We start from the raw sequence: 12,976 nt of genomic DNA, 5'->3' as shown, positions 1-12,976 counted from the left end.
GTGGCTTAATTAAATTCATGTATTACTTTCAGATTATTTTAGGATATTCTCTTCAGATATTCTATGTAGAAAACCATGCTTTCTGCAAATAAAGGCAATTTTATTGCTTCTTTTCTGATTTGTATGACATTTGTTTTTTCTTATTTTATTGTGCTGGATAGAATTTCCTGTACTATATTGATAAGCAGATGAGAAATATTCAGCTAGATATTTTTTTTTTAATTTTTTATTTTTTCAGCATAACAGTATTTATTATTTTTGCACCACACCCAGTGCTCCATGCAATCCTCAGCTAGATATTTTTAACAAGTTTTTTTTTTTTTAATGAAAGGTCAAGAATTGACATTGAGAGTACTTGAGAGTAGAGAAACCCTGGGAGACAGCTCTTAAACATGTGCAAGGTGATCTCCATGAAAGGCATGAAAAAGAGTGGGGTAAGGGTTGAAGGAGGTGAGTAGCCATTGCTGAGTGAAAGTCATGAAGCTCTGCCCCAAATCTTTTCCACTATGGAACAAAGGCCTTAAGCTTCTGGAGGAAGGGCAGGAAATCTTATTTTACCTAGGATACAGAATAAGACCCATCAAAGCTGTGTGAAAGAAAAAGTAAAATATTCTCTACTTCTGGGCAAAGGAGCGAACAATGATCTGGGCTCAGATCATTCGGGGTTTCCTATGACTGCAGGAAAGGCAACATTATTGAGAAAGGCTCACCCATGAGAACCTAATATTGGGCTGATTTAAGATAGGTTGTACCAGGAAAACAGAGAAAACCCCCATCATCAGGCTAGAACGTGGTGAGTAACAAGCTACAGAAGTCTACTGATAGAGGATGGGCAAGATCATGTATTGTAAGGATTAGCATTCACAAAAAAAAACCCAGCAACAACATTGTATAGATAATGGTGAAAGACTAAATGCCTTCCACCTAAGACTAGGAAGAAACCAACACTACTTTACTACTTTTATTCAACATTGTATTAGTGGTTCTAACCAGTGCAGTTATGTAGTTAAAGGAAATCAGAGACACCCAGATTGGAAAGAAAGAATCAAAACTGTTTTTATTTGCAGAAAACATGATCCTGTATGTAGAAAATCCTGAAGAATCCAAGCACACAGAAATACTGCAACTAATAAGTAAGCTTAGCAAGGTCTCAGCACCAAGACCAACATAGAAATATTAATAGTATGTATAAATACTAGCAATGAACAATCCAGGAAGGAAATGGAGAAATCAATTCCATTCACTTAAAAAGAATATCATTTTTAAAAAGTATCATTAAAAAATATAAAATACTGAGAAATATGTTTAACAAAAAACGTCCATGTCTTGAAAACTAAAACTGCTGACATTGACAGAGATGTAAGTGGAGGAACATCTCACGAATCAGAAGAATCAATAATGTTAAGATGACGATACTCTTTAATTGATCTGAAAATGCAACACAATCCCTATCAAAGTCCCAGCTGACTTTCTTCACAGATATTGACAAGGTCATTCTAAAATTCATATGGAATTGGGGCACCTGGCTGGCTCAGTTGGAAGAGCATGTGACTCTTTATCTCAGGGTCATGAGTGGGAGCCCCATGCTAGATGTACAGATTACTTAAAAAAATAAACGTTAAAAATAAAATAAAATTCATATGGCAAAGTTAAAGACCTATAAGACCCAAAACAATATTTAAAAAGAAGAACAAGGGTTGTGCGTGTGGTTCAGTTTGTTAAGGGTCCTAGTCTTTGTTTCAGCTCAGGTCATGATCTCAGGATCATGAGATCAAGGCCCACGTAAGGCTCTGTGCTCAGCATGGAGTCTGCTTGAGACTCTCTCTCCCTCTCCTTCTCTCCCTCCCCCTGGCACATGCTCTCCTTCTCTCCCTCCCTCTCAAATAAATAAATAAATACTTAAGAATAAATGCATGAAAAATAAAAGAACGAACAATATCCAAAGACACTGACCAATTTTAAAACTTACTACAAAGTTACAGTCATCAAGACAGAGTGGTACTGGCAGAAGGATTGACATATATAGATCAATGGAATAGGATTGATACATTTGATGACATCCACATAAAATGTCCAGAAATGACAAATCTATAAAGGAATAAAAAGTATGTCACCAATTTATTTTTGGACATTACCATTGTCTCACTTTATTAAATTCACCAAAATCACATTAGCTTATAGTAGAACTTTTAATTCTAAAATGACTATAAGTTAATTCATGAAATATTAACAACTTTACAACAGTAAGCCTTTTCTCTCCGTATGTGTTTATTACTATTTTCCAAACTTCTTTTTTTTATCTTTCTGTGAAAGTTTTTTGGTTTCATCCTAAATGCCCTTGAAAAATACCTGATAAGTTCATCTCTTACAATTTTAGATTGTATCTCTCCACTTTTGTTTTTTGTGGGTTTTTTTTTCTGCTTTTCCATTTTCATTACTGACATTAATTTTGGTAATTGGAAAAGCTATTGGTTATTATACAATTTCTGTCTGCCTGTTTCCTTCCTGAACAAGCTCTAAGTTCTCAGTTTTTTCACCATGAATTGTTCTCTTTCACGGATCACAATTTTACAAAATTCTTTATACCCATCATCACAAAAAAGGTATGTGCCTTCTGTTCTTTCAACCAAGTCAGGTGGTATTTATTTGGGGGATTATGCTTGATATATGCGTCTTAGACCATTGATACTCTTCTGTATTTTGGCATCCAGGGCCTCACAAAACAAGTTTGTAGTGACTTTGGTGCCAACTCATCCAGGGTTGCTTTTGCAGTTACCTGAAAGCCTAAAATTGCAAGAAAGGAGTTTAGTAGTGGAACTTAATGTTAGCTAGTGAATAAGGGCGCCTGGGTGGCTCAGTCAGTTAAGCATCTGCCTTCAGCTCAGGTCATGATCCCAGAGTCCCGGGTTTGAGCCCCACATCAGGTTCCCTGCTCAGCAGAGCGTCTGCTTCTCCCTCTTTCATCTGTCTCTCTTTCTCTCTCTCTCATCTGTGTGTGCTCTCTCATCTGTCTCCCCCTCTCTCTCTAAAATGAATAAATAAAATCTTTTTAAAAATGTTAACTAGTGAATAGACTTATTCCAGTTACTTACTTAGTAGTAAGTTTTAGGTACAAACTCTTCATTTCTTAAATGTATTGTGTTGATGAATTGAATGATAAGATGATACAGTTGCTTATGTGCATATGTTGTTTCAAAGCTCACAAAACTATCTTTACAAGTTTTCTTACTCATGCTCATAACAAACCTGTAGCATTAAATTATAGTGTCCACATCTCCAATTGCTTGTGAGGGGTTAATTATTTATTTGAAAGCACCAAGAACTCTAATAGGTAAGTAAACATTAAGTAGCATTTAATGAAAAATGTATATAAAGTTATTAATAATATGAGGTGGTGTTATATTCTATCAACACTAGAAAGACATGGGGTTGCTAGAGATTAGGTGGTTTACATTTATCCTTCGTTTCAAATGTATTATCTCTATTTATTTTGAGTAAAGTGATGGTCTCAGTAAGGCAAATTTATATAATAAAAAACTCCAATAATCTCTTTCCAGAAATCCATTTTACATTTTACAACAAAATACATTTTAGCAACAAAACAAATGTTCAAATGTATTGCTACTTTGTTATTGATGTTTTGATGTTAAAGTTACAGGATTACTGGGGCACCTGGGTGGCTCGGTCAGTTAAGTGTCTAACTTTGGCTCAGGTCATGATCCTAGGGTCCAGGGATGGAGCTCAGGGTCTGGATCCCTGTTCAGTGGGGAGTCTGCTTCTCCCTCTCCCCCTCCCCATGCTCGTGCTCTGTCTCTCTCTCTCTGTCTCTCTCGAATAAATAAAATCTTTTAAAAATGTGCAGGATTACTCTTACGCATTTCCACTATTTTTTTAATCTTAATACTCATAATTGTTCTATTTCAATGTCCCACTTAATGGATGGAAAAACCAATTAACAGGGGTGCCTGGGTGGCTCAGTGGGTTAAGCCTCTGCCTTCGGCTCAGGACACAACCCCGGGATCCTGGGATCAAGCCCCAGGATAGGCTCTCCGCTTTTCCCTCTCCCTCTGCCTGCCTCATCCCCTGCTTGTGTTCTCTCTCTCTCTCTCTCTCTCTCTGTCAAATAAACAAATAAAATCTTAAAAAAAGAAACCAACGAACAATTAACTTGGCTGCTAATAGCTTTTTTAAATAGAAATATTTAAAAGGTATTACATGTGATGTGGGTAATTAGTGTTTCATATAACTTTTAAAAATAACTCTGGTATTTGGAAATAATGTATATTTTTTTAAAAGTAAGTAAAAGCCAAATTACTAGAATTAACTTCTCTAAGTCATTAATATTATTTCATTGTTTTCATATGCACAACTGATACATAATGAATGAGTTGAGTTGCACTGGTGACTATGTAGTGATAGTTTTACCTAATTATCAAACTTACTCAGTGGAAACCTAGCTTTAACCATTGCAGCATGTAAGAATTTCTTCTCATAATTTTTCTCCCATAAATTTATATATACTCACCCATAATACATAAACATAGGGACTTTTTTTACATTTACTTTTTATTGGTTTCACAAAAAGGGAGTCATATTTTGTAAGCTCAACTGCTCTTTGAATTCTTCATTCAACAAATTATTATGAATGTATTTATTGGTCAGCATTTTTAGGTTTTGGATATTTTCAAGTGCAACCTTTAAAAAATGTGTATAATACATCCATTTAATGGTGAGAAGTGGGTTGCAACTGTTGAATTTTCCCATATCCATTTTGTTTCTATTTATTTATTTATTTATAAAAAATTTTATTTTTTTTGTAATCCCTATACCCAACGTGGGGCTCAAATTTACAACCCTCAGATCAAGCGTCACATTCTCCACAGACTGAGCCAGCCAGGCACCCCTGATTTTCCCACATCTTTTATCTAAAACACAAAATCACATTTTTAAAAAGATTGTATTTATTTACTTGAGAGAGAGAAAGCACGAGTGGGAGAAGGGGTAGAGGGAGAAGAAGGTTCCCCACTAAGTAGGAAGCCCAACGCAGGGCTCCATCCTAGGGCTGTAGGTCATGACCTGAGCTAAAGACAGTCGCTTAACCAACTGAACCACCCAGGCTCCCCCCAAATCATTTTCAAATTATAATTTGATTAACTATTTTTCAGTATATTCTCTTTCCATCCAAAGTCTATTGCATGTGTAAAAACACACACAGAGGACAGTATTTCTATACAAGCAGGTCATATATACATTTAAACTTATTCGTTGGCATTTTCACTTTTTTCATTCTGTTGTAGTTTCTTTTACGAATTGTTTTCAAAAGGTTTTTGCCAATACATAGGGAAGCTATTAGTTGTATTTACTTCCTTAAGTACTACTTTTCTCACCAAATTATATTACTTATTTTTTTCCGTGGATGTTCTTGGGGTTTTGAGTGATTAATAATAATATTTATTTGGGGCATTGGGGTATTAAAACCAGACTACAGGGGCGCCTGGGTGGCTCAGTGGGCTAAAGCCTCTGCCTTCGGCTCTGGTCATGGTCCCAGGGTCCTGGGATCGAGCCCCGCATCGGGCTCTCTGCTGAGCAGGGAGCCTGCTTCCCTTCCTCTCTCTTTGCCTGCCTCTCTGCCTACTTGTGATCTCTGCCTGTCAGATAAATAAATAAAATCTTTAAAAAAACCCCCAGACTACACATTATGTCATAATCACAATATTTCATGAATAATCCTATGAACAAGTTAAGCAGCACTTTTATTTTAGGGTATCTAACATCCTAGCCCTACTTTCTATCTCATAGGTAGAAAAGTGAATTCTAAATAGTAAATCTAATATGATCATTGAATGTGTATTTTTTATGTAATTAAATTTTATTATCATAAAACCGTTTATTTTTTTGTTGTTACTTCTCAGATTCCAAAAGGGTGTTTACATATGTTGTATAATTGAATTCTCTTGATAGTTCTGTAATATACAATTCATAACAGAATTGTGTCAAACCTGATAATCTACATATGAACATAAGCTCTCTGCCAGATACATAAGTAAGCATGAAGTGTTAATGATTATCATTATTATCATTATTTTTTCATGTTTGTAATACCATATCAATAACTGGTCTATGGCACCAATTTTTTTGTTATTTCCTATAATAATTTTCTTAATAACATTGTAAATTCTTTTGCACCGTTACTAGTAATACCTGGCAACATGACATAATAGAGAAAAGGAATACCTTCTCCACTGACCATTTCATATTTCTTCTTTAATCAACGTTGTCTTGTTCATTCTATTCAAAATTTGCCACATTTGGAACGATATCTGATACTTCAAAATTGCATGTATTCAGGCATGTCTTTGTATAGAATCAAATATTGTAATGATGACATTTATATTTCTCTTTCTCTTTAAAGCCAGTCCATGGAGTTTGGCCTTGGCAGCTACTGGAAACATGGGATCATACTGTACACATTCTGCAACGTATTTTTTTCCCCCGACTTCAACACTTGTCCTTTAGCTGAGCTGTTCAGCACTGAGCTTTCAGGTAATCCATTTGGAGTGATTTTCCAAGAGAGTTTATAGAGTTTGACCATCTCTACATCCTGATTCTGCGACTCAAGGGAGACCTTGAAACAAAATGTCATTTGTCAAGTGGAATTAATCTCACATAATACATCTTTTTCATTAACTAACTAACCATGAACTCCATCTAGGTGAAAGTAATTGATTTTTTTAATTCAAATTTTAGCATAGGTGGACTGAGTTTGAGTATGTTATAAATCAACAATATATCTGTGGGTGCTTACTTCTGTTAAATACCTACCTTATGTGAGAGCAGTTGAACTCTCAGTTCAGTTTATTGAATTTTCTCAATAATTAAGCCACGACCTCAAGGTTTCATTACTGTAGCCTTTTATTTTACTTATTTTTTTTTTTTAAGTAATCTCTACATCCACTATGAGCACTGAACTCACTTCCCCAGAGATCAAGAGTCGCAGGCTCTACCTGCTGAGCCAGCCAGGCCACCCAAGGTTTCATTACAATAGCATTATAATACCATTGAGGATCTGGTATTTTATATGCCTGCTACACCCTCTTTCCTTAAGGATTTCATTAAATATTTCACCCATTTACTTTTAGATGTTAACATAAACATCTGTTTCCATTTTTATGAAAATGTCACTTTGGGCTTCTGTCTAGAGTTGAGCTTGGCATCGCGGCCTCAGCAGCCATTTTGTTTGGCCAAGAGGCTTGCAGTGGTCTGAAACCAACATACCTGAATACCATGCATACCACATACATGCTAGCCCCTCATGCAAGCATCAACAGTCTCCCCTGTCTCCTTGAGCTTTTGCCTTGTGTGCCCCTTAGACAAGACAACTGTGGGGCTTGCCGAAACTCCATTCTTTTAGTTTGAATTGACCAATCCAGCCTTAGCCTGGAAATCCCCAAAGCACTCCACCCATGGACCCTAATAAAGACATGTGCCCCAGGTCCTGTCTCTCATTCTGGCTACGCTCTACCTTGATCTCCCTGTGTGGTCCCTTGAGGTGTGCTGGTAACTTCCCCCAGGACCTGTGAATAATAAACTTATCTGTTTCAATTTCTTTTGTGATCTGGCCCCCTGTGCTTCACTTAACAAGTGTTAATTTGGTAAATTCATAACAGTGTTTTATTCTGGGATGACTAAATTAATTAAAGAAAATGCAAGATCTTTCCAACACAGAGTTCTCTCCCTTTCTGATATGTGCAATTGGCCATTATTATTAAACTTCTTTTCTACTCTTCTGTGAGATTTTCTTCCTCTTAAATATTTTAGCAATATCTAAGTCTAATCCTAGGAATTTGGTACTTTTTTTGTTATGATAATCTTTTTTTATTTTATTACCTTTTCAAAAGGTGTTTTGTTTGCTCAGAAATCGAGACACTAATTTTAATACAATTATATTCACAGGTTTAGCAGTTTGAATCATTCTTGGTATGTACTTTTTAGATATTGGGTGTTGACCTCTACTTGAGGATCAATTTGGAGTGATTTGATTGCCAACATATCCAAGTTTACTCTGGCAATCACCTTGAAAAAAAGTCACAAGCTTTTCTACTAAGATAATAATATAATTGTGGGGTTTTTTTATTAACATATAATGTATTATTTGTCCCAGGAGTACAGGTCTGTGAATGATAATAGTGGGTTTTAATAATAGCTAATTAACTGTATTACTTAAATTAATTGAGCATCAAAATATATCCTCCAGGTAGATAATTCTGTTGTGAATAGAAAAAAAATATGTATTAAGAAAACTTTTTGTTAGGGAATCAAATGTTGGAATAATATAATTGCTTATATTTTAATATTGCTTGGTAGTTTACAAAAATATTTTCTCATTTTATCTCATTCAATGTTCACAACAAATTAGTGAGGTAGAATTAATAATACTTTCAGTACCTCAGTGCCTGGGTGGCTCAGTCAGTTAAGTGTCCGATTCTTCATTTGGGCTCAGGTCTTTATCTCAGGGTTGTGAGTTTGAGCCCCATGCTGGGCATGGAGCCTACTTAAAAAAATAATAGTAATTTCAATGCTATTTTTTGTGGGTTTTTTGTGCCAATATTTTTGAAAGTTCCATGAGATAATCTACATGAAGTTTTGAAGCACTCTACCTGTCAAGGATGTAAAAACTAAATAAAGATTTTTTGTACTATTTAGTAATATAAGAACATAAATTATTGTTTTATTTTAATTGTAGGAGAAGTTGTATCTTCTGGAGATTAAGTAGATTAAGTTTATTTTCATTTTTAATGTATACTGTATTGATTTTGATTAACATATTAATACATCTCAGTCTAAACAGTGAAGTAAGGCAAAGATACACAATGAAAAATTAATAATCTTTTAAACTTTTAAACTAAATTTACTGCACCGTTTTTTTCATTCAACAGTTTGTCTTTTAAAAATAAACATCTGGGGCACCTGGGTGACTCAGTCGGCTAAGTGTCTTCCTTTGGCTTAGGTCATGATCCCGGGGTCCTGTAATCGAGTCCTGTAATCGAGTCCTGCATCTGGCTCCCTGCTAAGCAGCGTGTCTGCTTCTCCCTCTCCTCACAGCCTATGTTCTCTCTTGTTATCTCTCTTGCTATCTCTATCACTGTCTCTGTCTCTTTTTTTCAAATAAATAAATAAATCTAAAAAAAATAAAAATAAAAATAAAACATCTACAAATGTTATTAAAATGTATAGCTCCTTTTTTCTTTTCGTTTTTATGGATTTTAAAACTTTTTCGATTTTAATTTATTTATTTGAGAAAGAAAGAGAGAGAATGAGCAGGGGTGGGCAAAAAGAGGAGAAGCAGACTCCCCACTGAGCAGGGAGCCCAACATGGGGCTCTATCCCAGGACCCCAAGATCAGGACCGAGCTTAAGGCAGATGCTTATCCAACTGAGCCACCCAGGCGCCCTAGATTTTAAAACTTTTAAAACCTTTTTATTTTGAAATAAATACACAGACAAGAAGTTGCAAAAAATATACATTGGAAGGTCTCATTCACTCTTTCTTCAAACTCTACCAATCTTTCATAAGTACAGTATTATATCAAAATTATGTAAGTAATGATGTATCTATTCAGTCAACATAGATACAGTATTATAGCTTATTTTTAATTGATAAGATACAGAACAATATTATACACATTTTTCTGCAAATCACTTTCTATCTTAAACAAGAAGTGTGGACATTTTTCTAGATTAATGACTTTCAAAAAATAGGTTGTGAGCTATTTATGAGTTGTGACATCAATAGACTCAATTGACCCTATTTTTTTAAAAGAATAAAAGAGGATCCAAAGGAATAAAAGAGATTTCATTGCATATAGTATTTCTATATATTGGGCTTCAATTTCTGTATGTGTATGTATAAGTGTGTGCATGTATGTGCACACTTTTTTTTTTTAAAGATTTTATTTATTTATTTGACAGAGAGAGATCACAAGTAGACGGAGAGGCAGGCAGAGAGAGAGAGAGAGAGAGGGAAGCAGGCTCCCTGCTGAGCAGAGAGCCCGATGCAGGACTCGATCCCAGGACCCTGAGATCATGACCTGAGCCGAAGGCAGCGGCTTAACCCACTGAGCCACCCAGGCGTCCCAAGTATGTGCACACTTTTATAGGGGATGTGTACCAAAATTTGAGATATATTGTGATAATACAATGGCTTATCTTACCACGTTGCTTTTAGTCTTGCAAAAGAATGTTCTTTTTTTTTTTTTAAAGTTTTTTTTTTTAAGATTTTATTTATTTATTTGACAGAGAGAGATCACAAGTAGATGGAGAGGCAGGCAGAGAGAGAGAGAGGGAAGCAGGCTTCTCGCTGAGCAGAGAGCCCGATGTGGGACTCGATCCCAGGACCCTGAGATCATGACCCGAGCCGAAGGCAGCGGCTTAACCCACTGAGCCACCCAGGCACCCCCAAAAGAATGTTCTTAATGACACCTCATGGTAATCCTATGATGTAGAATTAATATTTTTCTAAGTCATAGGATTGTTGTGAGGATCATGTGAAATTATCCATTTATTAATACTAACAAATAATCATCATTGTTCTAATTATTTTTATCATTATTTAATTTTATCTGACTTTATATTTTGAAATAACTTTCTATTCACAAGAAGTTGTAAGAATAGTACAAGAAATACCCGCATATTCTTCATTTAGCTTTTCCTTGTGATAACATCCTACATACCATAGTACATTATCAAAAGCAGGAAATTGACATTGGTAGAATACTATTAATTATACCACAGATTTTATTCAGACTTCAATAGTTATTACATGTACTCATTTCTCTCTCTCTTTCTATGTATGTAAGTTCTATGAAGTAGTATCATATGTATGGATTTGTGTGTCCACTGCCACAACAAAGATACATAACTATTCCATCACCACAAAAGAACTCCATCTTACTCTCCTTTATAGACACATTCTTCACACTCTTTTTACCCACCTCCATCCTCCAAACCTGGGAATCTGTTTTTTATTTCAACTCTTTTTTCATTTAGATAATGTTATACAAATGGAGTCATAAATACATAATCTTTTGAGGTTCTATTTTATCACTCAATGTTATAATCTTAAGCTCATCTAATGTGTGTATCAGTAGTTCATTTTTAAAAAATTTTTTTAAAGATTTTATTTATTTGAGAAAGAGAGAGTGCGTGGGGGGGGGAGGGGCAAAGGGAGTGGGAGAAGGCAAGAGGCAGACTCCTGACTGAGCATAGAGCCCAGTAACTCAGGACTCAATCTCAGGACCCCGGGATCATGACCTGAAGTTGGACACTTAACTGACTGAGCTACCCAAGCACCCCAGTTCATTTATTTTTAATGCTGAGTAGCACTCCATAGTAAGAATGTACCAGTTTGTTTAACCATTCACACATTATGGACATCTGTGTTATTTCCACTTTTTAATTATTACAAATACAGCTGCTATGAACATTCAAATATAACCCCTTCGCCAACAAATTTTTTTACTCTAGGATAAAAGCTGAGGAGTACAATTGAGGAGTCACATGGTAAGTGTATATTTAGTTTTAAAATTATCTACCAAACTATTTTCCCAAGCAGCTGAATCATTTTACATTCCCTCCAGCAATATATTAGAGATCTAGATTCTCTGCATCCTCACCAGCATTTGATATCATCACTGTTTTTTTTTAAAGTTTTATTTATTTATTTATTTATTTGTCTTTATGTATTCTCTGCACTCAGTGTGGGGCTCAAACTCATGACCCCAAGATCAAGAGTCACATGCTCTTCTGACTGAACCAGCCAGGCACCCCCTCATCATTGTTTTTAAATTTAGCTATTCTAATAGTGCATAACAATCTCTCATTGTAGTCGTAATTTGCATTTTCCTCGTGGCTAATGATGTTGAACATCTTTTCATCTGTTCATTTGCCATCCATTAATTTTCTTTAATGAAGTGTCTGCATGTTTCTGTCTGGACATTTTCTTCCAGTTTATTAGTTTCCTTTTCTTCTGTTTCTGATCTGTTGTTAAGACCATCTATTAAGTTTGTGGGTTTTGTTCTAAGATTTCCATTTGACACTGTTTTATGTTTTTAATTCTTTCTTGAATTGTTTTTCTCTTGTAATATTAAATATAGCAATAAAATTTTTTTACTATTCATGTCTGCTAACTCTAATATTTTGATATCCTGTTTGTGATTATATATGTGCATATATATATATATATATATTTATTTATTTATTTATATAAAATTCAGCCGAGAAAGAAGAAAATGCTGCCATTTATGGCAACATGAATCAATCTTTAGGACTTTATGCCAAGTGAAATAAAACTGACACAGAAGGACAAATACTACATGATCTCTCTTATATATGGAACCTAAATAAGTTGAATTCATAAAAGCAGAGAATAGAATGGTGGTTGCCAGGGACTGGAGAGTTGAGGAAATGAGGAGATGTTCATCAAAAATAAAAAGTTTCAGTTGGGGCACCTGGGTGGCTCAGTTGGTTAAGCAACTGCCTTCAGCTCGGGTCATGATCCAGGAGTCCCGGGATCGAGTCCCACATCGGGCTCCCTGCTGGCGGAGCGTCTGCTTCTCCTGCTGACCTCTCTCCGCTCATGCTCTGTTTCAAATAAATAAATAAAATCTTTAAAAAAAAGTTTCAGTTATAAGATGATTCAATTCTGGAGATCTAATGTACAGCACAGTGACTATAGGTTAATAATACGGTATTGCATACTTGAACTTTGCTGAGAATAAATCTTAACTGTTCTCGCAGATTTAAAAAATGGTAACTGTGAGGTAACTGTGATTAATTAGCTTGATTATGATAATCATTTCACAATGTAAAACATTACATTGTATACTTTAAATATATACAATTTTTATTTTTCAATTATATCTCAATGAAGCTGGAAAAAAGACAAATGTCCTAAGATATTTATTAAACACGCTTTTTTC

Source organism: Lutra lutra, chromosome X (assembly GCF_902655055.1).
Source record: "Lutra lutra chromosome X, mLutLut1.2, whole genome shotgun sequence".
Lineage (NCBI taxonomy): Eukaryota > Metazoa > Chordata > Mammalia > Carnivora > Mustelidae > Lutra > Lutra lutra.
This window is presented reverse-complemented; position numbering follows the sequence as displayed.